At 29.2% G+C, this 18,738-nt stretch overlaps 1 protein-coding gene across 1 annotated transcript in view; it reads right to left on the reverse strand.

Annotated features, from left to right (window-relative positions):
* LOC119689016 (putative neural-cadherin 2) overlaps positions 1 to 18,738 on the reverse strand; it is a 93,543-nt gene that overhangs the window by 60,785 nt on the left and 14,020 nt on the right. The window lies entirely within an intron of this gene.

The following is an 18,738-nucleotide window of genomic DNA, read 5'->3' on the forward strand; positions in this document are numbered from 1 at the left end:
CGTCACATTAAATACGAGAACGAGTAATTAAAGGAAATTTATGGATATGAGTTTTTGCCACACCGAAGAAATCATCTACTAAATTTATACGAAATTATTCAAGTAACTGGAAGAAAATGTATAAATACTTATGAAATTATGACGGCAAGTGCGAGGATGCAATTAAAGTTGGCTTTCGTGGAGGGACGTGTCAAATGGCGAAGGCGAAGCTGACTAATGTGTGGGGTCATAATGACTTCATAAAATTTTCTAGACAAGCAATTTGATATTTGCGCGAGAAAGATTAAACTTAAATGCAGGACGATAAGGCAATTATAAGAGTTTTTAATGGTACATCAATTTATTAGATGAAGTTTCTGTGCTAGAGAGATGTGACTGAACTGAATAGAAGAAAAAATTTATTACATCTCAGTTTGATATATTTTAATGAAGTTGACACTTCTCTTGGTACATCTGCTTAATTGCTGAGTGGTCAAAAAGTAAGTGATTTTAGGATATTATTAATGTTTTATTTCGCACAGAGTCAGTTCAAAACGAATAAACATTTTTGAAATATGAAAAATTGCAACTTATTATTTATTTTATGGTATTATTAGAGAGAAGTAAAAGCTTTTAAAAATTAATTTATTTAGGTTTCAAGATTAAAAAATCTTTAACTTCTTACAGTAATTAAAGTTCACGAAAACTAATTTTGTTAATTTTAATTAGTTTTTAAGCTTACAAAGCTACTAAGTAGAATATAGTCAAAGGAACTTAATTTCTTTATCCGTACGGTGCAATGTTTTTTTTTATTTCCATCCAGAATTCCACTATATTGGAATATGGACAAAAATTGGTTGACCTCATGACATGTGAATAGGACTCAATGGTTTAAGTACAGTCTCAAAAAAATATTGTTCATCCTAAACAAGAGAAGAAGAGATCCTTATTAATTGAAATCAGTATTTGTTATCTTGTGAACTGTTAGAGAGTGACCCCGCATAATAATTATTTAAAACATTGCAATTAGATAGACTAAAAGAGACTTTTTTTCTTTTTCTTTGGACATGCTGTGCTCTTTGGGAGCAGAAAACAACTATTTAAGACAAACTGCTCTTTCTTAATATTGAACTTTAGAGATCTTTGAACACTTCGGAATAGATCACATAGTGTTGGCTTTTCAAGAAGGCAATCAAACCGTTGCTCTTCCTCGATTTTGAACTGAAGCCCGTAATAATGCACTTTAGAGATCTTTGAACACTTCGGAATAGACCAAATTGTGTTGGCTTTTCAAGCAGTCAATCAAACCAATGGCAAAAAAACGATTACAAACCGCAAATTTAGCCACTGGATTGAGTCCACTCTTAAATCAAACAGACAACCTCTTTTTGAATATTAATATGTGCAATAAAAATAATAAAATTTTTCTCTTAAAAACGTCACTATAGGTAGAATTAAGATTTCAAGTTGAAATATAATGCGACCGCGATATCTTGCTGGTGTTCCCATGCCAACATAATTCGAGTACAAAAGTATCGAATTACTGATTGCAACGAGAACTCCGATTTCGGCATTATTTTATAGGTTCTGAGGTATAGATTAGATGTACATTCTGACAAAATGTCTTATCCTTTACCAGAGAGTGAAGCTGTATTCGCTATATTATTATCTTGTTGAGATGAAAAAGCTAGTTTATATGTGTTATTATATGTGCTGAGGAAATGTGCGTCCTTATAGTTACAAGGCCGCATGAGATCCAAGTGGATACATAGAATGGGTAACGGTGTTCCGTCTTCACTGTTCAATATTCAATTAGAGTCTTAAATATTAACTAACTAATTCTATTGCATAGTTCTGGTACGCAGAATTACATGGATTGGTTTTTGCATGTAGGTATATCTGCGGCAGTATTGGAATAGCTCCGCTATTTCGATTTCGTTTCGTTGATTCGATGACACTTACAAGTACATAAAGTATCGATAAGTAGTTTTAAAATAATAATGCTTTGATTGCTGCTAAATTATCCATAACCATGCCAATATACACGTCATTAGATATTCTGTTCAAGAATATGGATTATAATACTGAACACAATTAAGAAAAGTTGGATTAATGGCATAAAAGTAATGTCAATGAGTTGGTTATGGTTGTTTTTAATGTCTTTGAATCAATAATCCCACCACATAATGTAGGTTTAAGTAATTTATTATTTTATTTTTTTAATTTTCAATAAATTTTCAATTATTTTGATTGAGCTTTTCAGAAGTGAACACACATATTTGGCTCACATCGACGAATTTTGGCAAGGGAAATGAAGTTTGTATTTATAAAAATTCTAGTTTTGCTAAAAGGATATGCCAGAAAAAACTTTTAATGCACCGTTGCTGCATATAAAATCCTGATTTGTTTTTAATTTCCTTTTCCATTTGGTGTTGGCCAGGAATTGCATTAATAAAATTTTATCTGCTGGAGGTCAAATAACAATGAATTTGATGGCCATATATGTGCGGCAAATAAAGATACTATTCCAGAACTTTTTCTATTTTTCTATTTCTATATGATTTTTATTTTTATCTGTTGAAAGTTTCATTATATATTTTTTTTTTTTTTGACTTTTACATGTAAGTTTGCAGTTTGTTAACTGCTCAAATGTTCAGACTTGAAATGTTGCTCAAATATTCTTAGCGGAAATGGATTTTAGTAGAAAGTTTAATTTTCTGGTTTTCAATTTATTTTCCAACTTAAAAGTACGAGAATGCCATTTGAGTTTTATTCAATATTTTACTTACTTAATCTATTCTTTTTTTTTCAGAGGTTTTCATAACAGTTTCGGTATCGCTAGTATTAATTCGTGCTTGTGATGACGACATGCTTAATTAATACATATGGGTAGAACATTTCAAGGTACTGAAATTTTTTTAGGTTACTATTACTCTTTGGTAGTATTGTTCTTGAAGATAGACGGCATATAGCAGTGGCAGACCATCTCGCAAAAAGTCACGTCTGATTAACTTCTAAAACATGGGTCAATTGTCATGCAATTGTGGGAAATGTTAACTGTTTCAAAGCATCTCAACTTTAAATCAGTAAATCTATTTATCATTTCGATAAAAGCGGCAACGTTTCCAATGTTCATACTAGTCACATCCGGTAGACACTTGAAGTAGGAAGATCGCAGAGGAAGTTCATGCTTTCCAACGAGTGTTACGTCATGACAAAATAAAAGAGTAATATTTTTCTGTATGTTTTCTATTCCTCCGGTACGAGAGTAATTGTTAAAAGGTGCGTACCGTGCTTATATTAGACTGTAAGCCTGAATTATTTGATGTCGTAAGTATGGTTTGATATGTGCACTCTTTGTACTCATTTTAGTTAATCGCTTTGAAATGTTATATGTTGTCTATTTATCTAAAGTTCACGTCGATTGGAACTGTGTTATGGCAGAGAATGAGTCGATTTTTCCCACTTCCAACCAACGTCTACTTTAGTTAATCGCTTTGAAATGTTATATGTTGTCTATTTATCTAAAGTTCACGTCGATTGGAAATTTTGTGTTTCGAACGAAATTTCGTGTATGGCAGAGAATGAGTCGATTTTTCCCACTTCCAACCAACGTCTACGCCTTCCAACCATGGCATAGTAATTAAGGACAGTGCTGCCAAACTACATAAACTTAAAATATCGAAAAATATACAGCGCGCGAATTTTAAATGAGAATTTCCGAAAACTTTTCAGTCTTAATGTATGAAGGGTGATAATTTTAAATTGATTGTATTTTATTTAGAGTTGTATTACATTCCAAGACAGTCCAAGAGATCTTATACGAAACAGTGTTTCCTCTGGTAATACTAATAAGGTATTAATAATAAAGGACAACAGATCTTGTAGACATATTGTAGAGGCATCAGTTAGGATCATAGAACCCAATATATACATATGCGAATCAATTAATTCATTATAGCGAAAATATCTGATATAGATAGCAGCAGCTTTTGTTAATTTTAGAGGAATATACTCTTTCCATCGGATATTGGACAGACTGTGTGTAGCACAAAAAACTCAAAATAAAAACTTTAAAAAATTTTTTTCATTAACTAATAGAAATTAATATATTAAACATATAATATTCTAAAAAAATTATAAATTATTTAAAATAATATATTGTAATAAACTTCAAGTCACATTAAATTTTGAACTCGTATTCTACACTAATTTCGATTTGTTTTTATTGACAAGTATATTGTGGAAATTATTCATATCTGAAATACATGTACGTCGTTAATAAGAATTTATCTTTTAATTCAGCTAAAAGCTTAGAGTGTATGTATAAATAATATTTTATGACATCATCTGGGAATGGATTGTCCCATAGGCGATATTCAAAATAGCACAGTTCCTCTGTTGGCTTTGTTTGTGTTCTGATTGAATTGAATATTTACTTGTTGATAATAATAAATAATAAATTTTAATATTCACACGAAATAGAGATTATAACTGCTAACACAATATTTTATTGAAAAATAAATAATAATATATCGATTTAATTATTTAAATAATTTTGTGAAATTTAAAACAGTTTATCTTAATTTTACAGCATCAATCAGTATTGAAGTCCTTTTAATAAATTTTCTCACAAAAATACAATAAAAATTTTTAATTATTTTCTGAACTTCACTAATTGGCTTCACCCTTAGCAACATAAATTGCTAAGAAGTTTAATCAATCTGAGTTTATATGCGCAACAAAGTTTTTATCCCTTTTGGATAATCTTACTAACTTTAAGCTCATTGACTAAACTCACTTGGCCAACATTGTTGTTATCTTCCCATGAACTTCAACTCACAGTTCCTTCTCGTAAGCGTACTTACAGTTTTCATAGCGTTTTTACGACCATAAGAGATACAAGAAAAAAGTTGATACATTTGTCAGAAAAGGATTTACTGGCTTATTTATGACCCGATATATTGGCCACAGCATGCAATTCCTTCACAGATGATTTAACTTTTATGTAAGAATTGTTTTTTTATATATTTTCAATACAAAGGAAAATTTTAATATTGGAAGTTGTTTATTGGAAGTAAACTTTAATTTCAAAGAAAATTATTCAAATGAAGTATTGATTGACATAAAAGATACTAATTGTACGGATAATTTTTGAATAATTGTACGGACATACATTTTCAGATAATATAGTTTTGTTAGAAACCAGTATTATAAAAAGATATATTAGAAAATTATAATTTAAGGGTGACTTTCAAGACAGTTTTCAAAAATATTTCAAAGAAAATAGCGTAACCCAAAAATCATATTTGGATTTAATTAAATTGATTCATTTTTTATGTATTGGTTGCCCTGCTAGTAGTATACGAGTTAACTGTGTTAACTGTTATTCGTATATGCAACATTTTTTATTAGTAATTATTAATTAAGTGTGGAATATTATACACTAATCTTAGTGTACATTATTTTATACGATTTTACTCTATTCTTTTATATTCTATTCTATTATATTATATTTCATTATATTCTATGCTATTCAAATAGTTTATCTAGTTGTTTCAAATGAACTTTGACGATTTTGTGTTGTTCTTTATACTATACGGACCAGAAAGCTCTAACAGCTGCGATACATTGCTTGTACTTGCTAAGCGTATAAGCAAGTCTAACATTAGTGTGTTAAGTTAGTAATTATATCAGATTAAAATGCTTGGCTAAAAATTTCTATTAAAATCGGAATTGCAGCGAAATGTTTAATAAACCATTTGGGTAAGATACTTTGTCACAACCCCGAGTTATTAAATAACTTTTTTACCTTTCTAATTGATGCAATGCGAGTTAGTGTTTAAAGCACTTTCAACTAATAGCCTGTGATCGTTTGGCTGAGTTGCTATGACAGGTGTTTCTATCAAATATGAGAAGAAGTTATTTCGATGATTTTATAAAAGTATAGTTTGAAGCACCCCATATCTTTTTACGGAATATACATTGCATTTGTTTTAAGACAATGTGTAAGTGCCTATGTATGTCTTCATGGATATATCTAGGCGCTCTTAGCATACGTTTCATGACAATATTCTAATAAGTTAAAGTTAATATTAATATTCTAATAAGTTTCCAGAGAATGAATTGTAATTTTTTAGTTGGCAATACAGCATATTAAGGTATAAAAATTCAATTATATATGCTTAAAGTTGTCATCATTAATTAAAATTTGTCATTTAATTCTATCTCAACAAGAGGTAGAATGTTAGATTAATAAGGCTTAAGAAAATTTGAAATGTTCGTCATTTTTTGATTACACTTCAATATTTTAAAAAAAGAACACAACAGTAGAGGATTCATTAATAGTTAAAATATTAATGTCCTTTTTACATGATGACGAATTACGTCTTTTCCTTCAATGGAAAGGGCATATATGCCGTTTTAATATAAGCACTCGCTACAAGAATTTTTTATACTTGCTATATAAAAGTTTATTAGTTTTTGTTTATGTTGTTATTTTTAAGTCATAATAATAAAATTTTTGTAAAGTTTTATTTGTGATTTGAAATAAATAATGAAGAATTCACTAATTCTTTCAAACTTGGAAATAAAATATTTTGTAGTAAATATTGTGTAATTTGGATTGTACTTTTCGCGTACAAATGCATTTAAGTAATTTATAATTAATTAAACACTAATTTAATTAAGTTGGTGTTAATTTAATTTATTCATGGTTTTATTTAATTATTTCATTACATTCAACATTATTTTTAATTATTTACAATTAAGTGAACAAATCAAATAATGAATGCGAGCTATTAAATTCAATGCCGTCATGAATTTATGTCATGTTTGATGAAAAGCTTGTGTATTAATTAGAATATAAATATAAACACATTTGTATTTATATTTACACTTATATCTAGCCTTTACAAGTTAGAAAAAAATAAATGTTATTTATATTGTAGGCTTTAATTTACTTTAGCTGTTCTACTACTGAAGTATGGAAATAGGAAGAACCATAAAGGCTCTTACTCTCAGGATCTAAAAAGCATGGGTTATAATTATTCTATAAAAATCTTTGAAGTTCCACCGAATTAGATATTTCGGTAAGAGCATTATTAAGGAGCAATAAATAGACTGGTGATACAAAGCTCCATATATATTTAATATGATGTGAATTGAAATATTCATACTTCCTTAGTTTCTATACATATTTTAATTTATATACGTATAAATATATTTTAATGAATCAAAAAGTTTTTATTTGATTAACTTCTTTTTGGCTGTGATTTACAAAAATTCGTTCACTTTATCCAAATAAATGTAGATTATATTTAATTATCAATTCCTAACCATTTTAAACATCCTCTTCTATTTTTTATTTTAATAATATTACTAATCTATTGGTTTGAGTTGAATGATGTTAGTGTTTTCTATTGACAAAGTTTTGGAGTATAAGTTCAGATTTAACCTTAAAGAAGGCGATGCTACCTGCACGTTGCGAATGTATGTATATCATGTATTAGGAGCTATTGTCAAGAAAAAAAGCAATTGACTTGAATATTTACTGCTAACAGTTAAGGCGCTTCATATAAGTAATTGAAGAGAGAAAGTCCAAAGCGATCAAGAGGTAACGTTTTTCCATGTGTCTTTAAAAGACAGATCGTCCAACTGAAATAAGTTGGATGTTCTATGTGTCTAAATAGGGCCGTTAAGGGGAAGAGGGAAGAGCGAGAGAGAGAGAGAGAGAGAGAGAGAGAAGGGGAGAAAGAATAAGAGAAAAAGAAAGGAAGAGCGAAAGGAGGACGGAAGGAGAAAGGTAGAAAGAAGAAGAAAGGCAGACAGAAAGAGAAAGGAAGAGAAAGGTTGATAGATAGGGAGAAAGAGGGTGAGAGATAGGGAGAGAGAAAAAAGAAGAGAGAAAAGTGAGAGAGGAAGAGAGCAATCTTAATTATTATTATGCCATACTCCATTAGAACCTTAAGGACTCAACAAAAGTTTTCTAATAGTTTTTATTTTGTGCTATTTGTCTTAATTCGTTGAACAATTTGTCAGTTTCATGAAGTATTGCTTTCTTTCAGGTCACTTCAGCTCTGCCGCTGTGGCACAATACTTCAAGAGGCTTTTCATCGTTTATATTTATTTGGCCTTTGAACTTCCATAACTCTATGTTTGTTGTCGTTTTGGGCTACCAAATTCGAACTATATTTCAGAAAACAATGTTTGTAGTTTGGTTTTTGTTTTAGAAGTCACGGTTTTTGTTTTAGAAGACCTGGCTCAATCCATAGTTCTGAGCCAGATCTCAGATATTATATACTTCAAATTTTCGGTATTTTTTGCTTTATTATTCAGTTTTTCTAATACCGATTTTAAGTCCAATCTTTGACAATTCTTGATGGAGCTGATTGAGTTTTGTTTGCATGCGAGACGGGTATGACGAGTATGCGAGAGCAATCAATGCAATTCTTATATATGATTATTTTTGTATACATTTTGGAATGTTCTTGGCTTTAAAAATTAAATTAATTTAACTAAATTCTTGTTAATTTAATTTAATTCAATTCATTGACTTAAAACATTTTTTTAACTAAACATAAAAAACTTATATATATATATTTTTTTATCTGCACTATAAATACTTCAGTAAGGCCACTTTTGTATTAAAAATATTCAGAAAATAACAAATACATTATTATTATTTTCTTTTTTTTTATAATATGAACAAACAAAAGCTTCTTTCATTTCTTTGGCTTGTTGGTTAGAGAGCTCTTATCCTCACATAAGTAAGTAGGTTAAAGTAAGAAAATTTTTATGGATGCACTTTGGATGGATGAGAAGTTTGATGACCTGTGGAATGCTTAATTACTTTTGCCAATTGCAGTGAAATGCATTCAATGGAGAAATACTTCATTTTTAAACAATTGGGATTTTTTAATGTAATTTCATTATAAAATCTCATTGAAATGAGTATGTTAATTAATTAGTAGAAAATTTTGCTGTATTTTTATTTAATTTGATATTTGATTTAATTTATAAGTTAACTGCACTGATAGAAATGTAAACCAATAAGTGAGTTAATCATTTTGATTATGTTAAGCTAAAGAATGCATAAGTTTTTTATGAAGTTAATTTGGAAGATATTTTGGAAGTTTGAGTAAAATATCGATATGTTCAGTACAAAATCATATAAAAGAAATAAACATCGGAAATACGACCAGAAATAAACATCAGGTTAATGTATAGTAAAATTAAAGATGTGTTTGCTCTAATAATTAATAATGCTAAAGCAAACCAATGGAACGAAGTTTTCCTAAAACCTTTATAATCACGGAGTTCCTGATTAAGGACAAGTGTCCTTAACAAAGGTGATCTGTCTTTGCAAGGTACAATCTACACACTGTATGGGTATGGTAAAGATACTTTCTTCGAAATATTTGCTTCACTAACTGAATTTTATGTGCTATGTATTAATTTTTACATGGCAACACAGTACAGAGAAAGAAAATGGTAGCTTCCGGATACTATTTACACAGAATATATAAACGGACCTATTCTGTGCACTTGACAGATTTGTCAAATTCTATAATAAAATTTTTGATTTTTATAAAGCAGAAAGCTTTTTGGTATTCTGGACACATCTTGACAAATTTCAAAGCTCAAGTACCTAATGCTTTTTACCACACTATGGTGTAAAGTATTTTGTATAGAAAACTGTTCGTAATTATTCGTAACTGTTCGTAAAAAATGCTTGTAAAGAGCACATATTTTAAGTTGCCAAAAGCATTTTTCATGGAGTCAAATAACAATAAAAAATATGCTTGTAAAGAGCGTATATTTTAGGTAAGAATATTTGTCATGCATGCAAAAAATAAAAAATGCTTAAAAAGAGCATATTTTTATAGTTGTCAACAGCATTTGTAGTATTGACAATTAACAAGGAAACAATTATTTATGTCACAGAATATCAAAACCTTTACAGCAGTCAATTTTGACAAGTGTCAATGTTTGACAAGTTTATAAAGTGCACAGAATAGGTCCGAAAATATGACTTATAAAAATCTTTAATTTTTATGTTAAACCCTAAAGTATATTTCGTAAAAGCTACATATAATATAGTGTATTGTTACAACATATTGTTTAAATTTTTCAGATTTACAATTAAATTTAAAATTAATTTATTAATAATTTAATTTACTCAATAAAATAAAAACAAAATAACACTTCATAATGATTTTTAATACTGCAATTACAAAATATTTAATCAGTTCTAGTTATACCATATACTCAGAGAGAAGGACTCTTTATATTTGCACTATCTGTATGTACATAAAATATTATTAATATATAAATACATCCATGTATGCAATCATTTATTTATGTAAGTAAGTATGTATATTTACACAAAATTTTACTATGCAAATACGAGTGCGATATTATTGTTAATAAACGCATTCACGTTCATTTATTAATTAATTTTTTAATTAATGTTGTGTATAGCAAGTATTGTCTTATTAGGCAATATCCGCTATTAAAAACATTATAATACGTAATATACACAATGTTTTGTAATAATTCAAGTTAAATGAAATAATTAAATTGATGCAGTGCGGAATTATAAATAAATTTTACACCTTAATTACTTTTTTTGTGAAGACTTTATTAAATTTTAAAAATTAATTTTTTAAATAAATTTTACGTAAAATATTTGCTTATGGTTGGGGATGTAAGGGGCAAAAGCCCCAATGGAGAATTGATGCGAATATATATTATAACATAGATTACTTGTTAAAGTAATTTAATTCAACATTTGTTTTATTTGTTGTACAATTAAATTAATTAGTAATAATTTTTATTAAATTTTTAAGATAAGTTGTTAAAATTCCGGCAGATGGCTTAAATGTCATAACTGTAAGCTTCTATACAATACCACAATTTAGAAGGAAGTAAAATAAAGCTAATACATACTACCACTATAGCATAGGCTTTCCAACTGTCAACCTCATGTACTCATTGCGCATCCTGTTTTTCGCATACGAGGCTCTGGCGAACGAGTACAGGTATAACCTGAAAACATACAGTTGAGCAGAAGTTCTCTAACTACTTAACACCAATCCTATTTCTAGGTTAGCAAATAAGGAGATCTGGCTCTTAGGGTTAGAGGTTGATTGCAAAGTCAGCAACCTTGCAGCGGAAAAGTTTTACCACTACGCAGCCCTCAGAGAGGCCAAGTTTCACACTGGACTGTAGTGTCAAATCAGAAGAAGAATTTGCTTATAGCTTATATCAAAAGTAAAACAGTTTTTAGAGTGGTGCTTTGTAGGAATTTAAGTTCTTTAATTCGGAGTTTTAGTTTGAAGATGATGAGTTTTCATTTATTAAAAATATTTAAAATTATCTAAAGGATTTCATTTAGCATTTTAATTTATGGTATACCAAAATCGTATTAAGATATTGAATAGATATATCATATCCATCTATTAGGTGCTTATGACACTGCGTCTATTCTTGGACTATTTTGTAAACCATGAATCTGTAATATAATGATGTTATTACACTTTTTAATAATCTATCGTTTCAATAACCAAATTTTAATTCACAAATTTTTGTACTGGTGAATTGGTCAGTGTGAAATAGTATGCAAAATTGTTACCAATAGTACTCAGGGAAAAAGTTAACACTGCGAAATGTTGACCTACATCCTGAACTTAAAATACCTACTGTCAGGCAAGAAACACAGAAAGCTGTCAATACATAGACTGAGTCAACTCTTAAACAACACTATTCCGGCGTTACTTTGCGATATTTTACACAAACGCTTAAGTCGCTTCAAACCAAAGAACCAAAGGTTGAGGCATTTCAATCAGCAAGGAGAGGACTTACTCAGATCTATATAGTCAGTTTAGATAAGTAACATTACTTGTAATATTAAATAAAAAGCTAAGAAGAGGTTAGTCAAAGTGACTAGTTGTTGTTAATTTAAACTTTGCTTTAAAAAAAAAATCTAACTGACGTAGTTTATTTACTCTATAGGGAATTCGTTGTATTCTTCAGGGCATCAAAGCGGAATCGAACCGAAAACTGGAAAAAACGATATTTTTGTCGGAACGAACGAACCGATTTTTTTTGTTTTGAACCGGAAGGTGAACTGGAAAATTTCAGTTCGATACCTTTCAGTTCGATTCTTAACCATAAAAGGCCCTACATCAATCAAATTGCTAGCTTAATAATTAAATGAAATCTTTGGGAATATCAAAAAACATAATATAAATAATTAAGTTATGGCTTAAAACTAATTCGTTAATTTATGTTGTGTTAAAAACACATGGTTTGAATATTATTATTTTTTAAGTAATAGGCTATTAAGGCACCCTGACCTAAAAGTTCTATTGTGCGCCTAAAGGCCCAACTAGGCCAATTTTAGACTATTTATAAATCTTGTAATTACTGTGGGCTTAATTTTACCTATTTGATTTGGGACTAAGATCCCGTTTACAAGGTAATCGAGTCTACGTTTTGCCACCGCTGGGCAGTTGCTTAGAACATGTTCTGATGTTTCCTACTCCTCATGACAGAGTCGACAGGAGTCACTTTCTACCACATGGTTTAAATATTAAAATTGTGATATTAAATCAAATTAAAAACTGCAATTTAATATATATATAAATTATTTACATATTAATTATGTTTTTATGTTGACTACAGTTTTTTAACTATAAGTTATATGTATTTCGTAGTTTATAGGTAAGCAAAAAATTATAATTGTTTATTTATTAAACAAATTTGTTTACGATGTATTTATATAATTATTATTAACAAAATATCAAAGTAGTATCTCATGATTTCTCATTTTAAAGTTTTTTTTTAACTAAAAAAAATTTATTATTTATTGTTTTGATTAATATTTGAATAAATAAAAAAAAATAGTTAAAAAATTAAACGTTCTACGCATTTAAATATTTTTTTAATGCAAAACAAATATTATACAAACAATTTTTTTAAGGAACCATTAATTGAAAACATTTTTTTGAGATATTTTTGCGGAATTACTAATGCTGATATATTGCCAGAATAAACTCTGAACTGCGATATTACCCATTTTCGAGTTTTTTGCGGGCTTAGTTTTTATTTACCAATATTTTAAAATTGCTCGTTTTGAAGCCATAAAACATTTTCGGTGTGATTATCTCTAGGAAATTATTTATAAAAATGTATGAAAAACTTTTAAAAAAACATCAACAGTTAAAATTTATTTTGATGCGTGATTAATATGCAATAAACTAAAGCCAGGTGCCTAATGAAATTGATAAACAAAAAAAAAACAAAAAAATGCATAGAGAAATATCAGTGGAATTACTTCATATAATGTGGCACAATCATTTAAAATTTGATAAAAATAATAAAATTAATTTATTGGTAAATTGATTTTAAATAAACAAATTTTTGATAATTTTTGAATTTATGAAGATTTATATTTAAACCAACTTTTAATTGAAAATTAATCTCAATCATATTTTTTGCTCTTTAATAGCTTGCATATATTTACGCGTCCATTAAAATTAATTCAGATTAATTGTGAAATCTAAATGCTTTTTTAACTGTAATAAAAATTTAAAGTGAAATTTTAGTTTTCACTTTTTTCACAGTAATTTCTTAAAGTTAATTTAACAATAAAGTAAATTTGCCCCCAGGAATTGGGTCAGAACAATGCCGGCTGTTTTCTATTACAATTCGACAAAGTAACAAAAACAAAAAAAAAAGATACAAATAAATAAAATGAAGAAATACTAAAGTAAGGCAAAGGATAATATATAAAAAACGAAACAAGTTGCAAGTGCGAAAAAAAAATGCATAAACTATCTCAAAATGGGAAAAAACAGTTGCCATCCCAACAAAAAAAAATCAAAAATAAAATACAACAGAAGTTTCATGGAAAGAAGATAGAATCTGGCAAAAAGCCTTCCTTATGCACTGCCCTTTGTTAGTCCGTATCTCTAGTATCTCCCCGTCGATAGTCCTTTTCTTTTTAATGTAAACAAATGACGAAGTGCAGCAAACAGAAGGATACAGTGCAGATAGACTAGAGTAAATTGTTGATGTTAACGAATTTAGAGGTTTTTTGTTTTAACTTTGGCAAGGATTTTCTGCGATTCAGACTTGTGCCTTTGTGCACACCTTAAAGCTCTAAGGTGAAAATCCAAATAATTGTTGCATTTCAAAAGGCAGGACTTGAAGTTAAAAAATGCAATGAACCAACTAAAAGCTTTTAACAAAATTCAAAAAATATATTTGCATTATTTGCTCACTAATTAAATATTCAAATAGATGAACTAAATAATTTATTACGAATATTTCTTTATTTTAAAGAGTAAAGACTCCTTTAAAAGACTCCTTCTTAACAAACAGCTCCGCCTTCAGTTACAAAAAAATCTTCAACGTACAATTGTATCAATCGTCTATTTATTTAGTTATTTAGTTGATTGAGGAAATCAAAAATAGCTAACCTCTTATTTCACAATCTCACGTCAAGCAAGTAGTACAGTGGAAACTCTGCTAAAGGACAAGGACAATTGTACAATTCATAAAAGAAAATTTTTTCAATACAAAATATTCAAAATAACTTAAACACTTTTGGTTCAACACTTTTTCTGAATGAACAAAAATTGATTGACAAGAAGTGAATTTTTTAACAGAGTTTCCACTGTATTTTACTGTTATACTACGTTTACATTGTGAGCTTAAAAGATCGAGATTAAGTTAATCTGCATTTTTAATCTCCACCGTTTACATTATACATTGGAGATTACTTTTGGCATTTCTTTTGTTGATAAACTTTTGTAAATAATGCATTTAATGACAACTTTATATAAAAATATTATAATATACATTTAATAAATAGTTTTCCAACAAAAATTTAACAAATTTTAGTAATAATTATGTATAAAACTATTATTAAACAAATTTAATAAAAATGTCACTCACTTCAGCATTTTCAAGTTTTCAATGTTTGGTTTGAACAGATTTCGATATTTCTCGTCCAATTCTTCTCAGATCGTAAAAAATTCTTTGATTTTGCAGTCCCATTTCATTACAGAAACCTTTGAGATAAGATTTTCAGACTTTTCGATGAATTTTTGCAATGTTCTTCTTCATGTGTTTTTAGGTCGTCCCCTGTTACGGCTGCCTTGGAGGTTCTAAACAAGAGCTTTTCGAAAAATTTTCTAGGCGTACTTTCATAATGTGTAACCTAGCCACCGTCATTTTCGTAGTTTTATGGAAATAATCATTGGTTTGAGTTTACATTTTTCATCTAAATTGGAGTTACTGATGACATTTGAAAGACTTTGAGGATGTCACGAAGAATTACCTGATGTACGAAACTTATTTTTGCATTTACAAGTAAAAGTAGGTGAAGGACCAGGTCCTACTCATAGAGAAATCTGAGATTGAAGTTTGATGTAAATGGTCTCATTTTTATGAAGAGTTAGCTGAGTTCTATATTGGACGTAACTGCGAGCATGCGCCCGTTGCCAGTTCTGGTCAGTATAGCTTTTCTTGCGCTATCCTCTGTAGATATCATATTACATACCAGAGGTAGTTGAAATCATCGACCTGCTTTGCCATGCAGCTTAAAATCATTGTTGTTTTTGGGGTTAATTTTAATAGATCTCGTTTTTACGATGTTGATTTTTAGACTAACCTTACTCAACTCAAAGCATAGTTCATCAAGTTTTGCTTGCATTTCAAAGTGATTTACTGAAATTCAGAGTGTTTCATCTGCCACATCTGAAGTCGGATCTCCAAATTGTTCAGTAAAATTCCAATAAATGTCTCTTCGCTTTCCATCAACAGAGTTTTGAAGAATAGCGTCGATTAAATTACAAAAATAATGTCTTTAAATAGCATCTTAAGCATAATTTCGGCTGTTTTTAATAAAAAATATTAGTAGCCAGAGAATGATTGTATATATATCTACAGTGATAAAGCTATTTTTTTTACGGTCACATACTAGACATATGTTTAAGTAATGTTAGGAGTAACAAGATTTGTAGTAAACCCATGTCTCACAACAAAGGGATACCAGTATTTTTTTAAATCACTGAATATATAGAAACACTTTGCGGTCAGGTATGGGTGCAGAACAATAATAGTTACGTCTTAATAAATAATACTGATTTTGTTTTTTAAGTAGAAATCGTAAAGCTTGGAGTGATTGAATAGGTGATGAGTTCAATGTATTGACTGAACTTAAGGAATTTGTATATCGAGAAATGTTACAACTCTACAAGAGATGTGTACTCCAAAATGAATACAAATAACTTAGAAAAATGGACGATATTTTACGACAACAGAAACTAGATTGGAAAAAAGTTATTGTGTGAATTAAAAAAAATCAGAAAGGCGGCAGCTCCATACACATCTATTAATAAAGATATTAATATCTAAATAATATACTAAAAAAAATGAAATGGTGGTTAGTTAAAAATTCTTGAATCTCAATTGCTGTCATCCTTTTGTACGTCTAAATATTCAGAAATATTAGAGTGCATTGTGACTCTTGGTACCATCTTGTGCAAAATTAACAGTTGTGATATCCACACTATTTGCATTGACGGTGGTTATCAAGAGATTTGTAGATACAAAATAAAAAATGAACACAATAACTTCAACCCTGCTATTATGTACAACCCAGTTTAGGGTATTGTCAAAGAACGATTACAAAGTATCTTCCTAATGTGTTCCTAATGTGTCACAATACATGTTGTATTGTTAAGTTTTGCTTCTGTTGACGTCGACTATTAGCACCATTTTTCTTTTTCCAGTGCAAGACTGGCTAATGCAATGTAAGCAGCGTTAGGGGAACACAAATGAGATATTCACTTCAAATAAATATATTTATTGTATATTATAATAAGAATGTTAGTTGAAGTCTTTTGTATGCACGATATATAAAAAGTATATTTTGGAAAATGAAAATTACTATACAATAATTTTGTAGAAAATAATAATTTTCAGCAGTGAAACTTTTGCTGTCAAGCAATGGAAAATTGTAATAGAAAATTTTTAAATATCTATCTCTTTGTTATTATCAATAAATTACAAATGTGAGATATAGTCACTGTATTTATTGCATATGTTATGTGTAGGATTGTATATAGGTCATTCTTTTACAAACCGGACAGATTTTGCATAGAATGGCCTCATTATCGCCGAGTTAGCTGAAATTTTAATGAAATTTAACGGTTCATATAAGTCCATAACTCATAAAAAAAAAATTACAAAATTTTTTTCTGAGAAACGGATCTTCTTATTTCATGAAAGGAGCTCATAAAAAAAAATTTCAGCCAAATCGGAGATCATTAGGTCAAAAAGGTGTCTGATTTGTAAACGAAGGTGCATATGGGTCATGCACCTTTGCAACTCACGGCTGTTTTCTTAACGGAGAGAATAGAGTAAGGATAACGGATTAATATGTAGAATTTAGAGTAACCTAAGTAGACTTTACTGCTAAGAACTTAAAATTAGTCATGTTTCTTTAATTCTCGTTTAACGATATACAGGGTTGGCTAATTTAAGTGGACTCAACTGACAGCTCTCTAACTTTGACAAGAAAAGTAAGAATGACTTATCGAATTTGTTCAGGTCAGCATTTAAAATAACTTCTGAAAAGTAAAAAGTCCGGCATCCAAGAAACATAATAAAATAATTTGACGAAAGATTTTTATCTTCTGACACTGTCGCTAATCCGAGGCGTCAGTCTAATGAAAACATCGCGGTTGTAGATGTCAGCGTTGAATAATTATCGCAAATATCAAACAGGTGCATTATTAGTCTATGGTAATCCATTTTATGACGTGAATTGTTGTTGAAAATTTTATGCAACACAAGCCAAGAACACTAGGTCAACTTAATGCGAACATCCGTCAGGAAATAGCCGGCATTGCGGCTGAGTTATTGGTAAATATATTCGAAAATGCCAAAACATTGGGCACTATACATCACTTCGAGCTAAAGGTGGCAACTCGAGCTAACAAAAGCAACTCGAGCTAGCTTAGATGGTACCCATCTAAGTTAAAGCTGCCCAATAGAGCGCAATATAATCTTTAGAAAGTGATGTTATCAAATCTTCTTGAATGAAATGAAATGACTTTTTACTCCAATAGCAAAAAATGTTTTTTGTTAATGTCTTATTTTTTTAAGTAAGTGGATTCACTTAATATAAGCAACCCATGTATAACAAATACACAATTGTTAGTATATGTGTCCATCATCAATTCCGTTGTCTACCTATTTGATTGCCTTTTGATCTATTCCTTTTCATCTGCTCACATTTCTTTGTCGATTTGGAGTTTTATCTGGCTATCTACCTGTTAATAAATCTGAATATTTTTCTGTTTATATAGAAACCAATTTTTAAATTTTATTAAATTCTAAATTTCACAGTGTACCTATAGCAGAGATGAATATAAGTTCGGATTTTACTGTTAGAGATATCATATATTATCTTCTGTTGATTTGTTGAAAGTCTTGCTATTTTTGCTATTTACTTCTTACACTGGTATATGAGTAGGAGTGATTCTGCTATGTATTATTGTCGATGCCTCATATACACTAACTCATATACCACATCTAAGTGGAAGGCTCTTCTGTTGGAAGAGCTACTGCAAGATCCAATACATGTCGTCATAATGCAACAATTATTTTTTTTTGCTATTTAAATTTTTAAAATATTTTTTTATTCCGAACTCAGTTAATGCTTTGTACTGATGAAAAATG

Source organism: Teleopsis dalmanni, chromosome X, assembly GCF_002237135.1.
Source record: "Teleopsis dalmanni isolate 2A chromosome X, ASM223713v2, whole genome shotgun sequence".
NCBI lineage: Eukaryota > Metazoa > Arthropoda > Insecta > Diptera > Diopsidae > Teleopsis > Teleopsis dalmanni.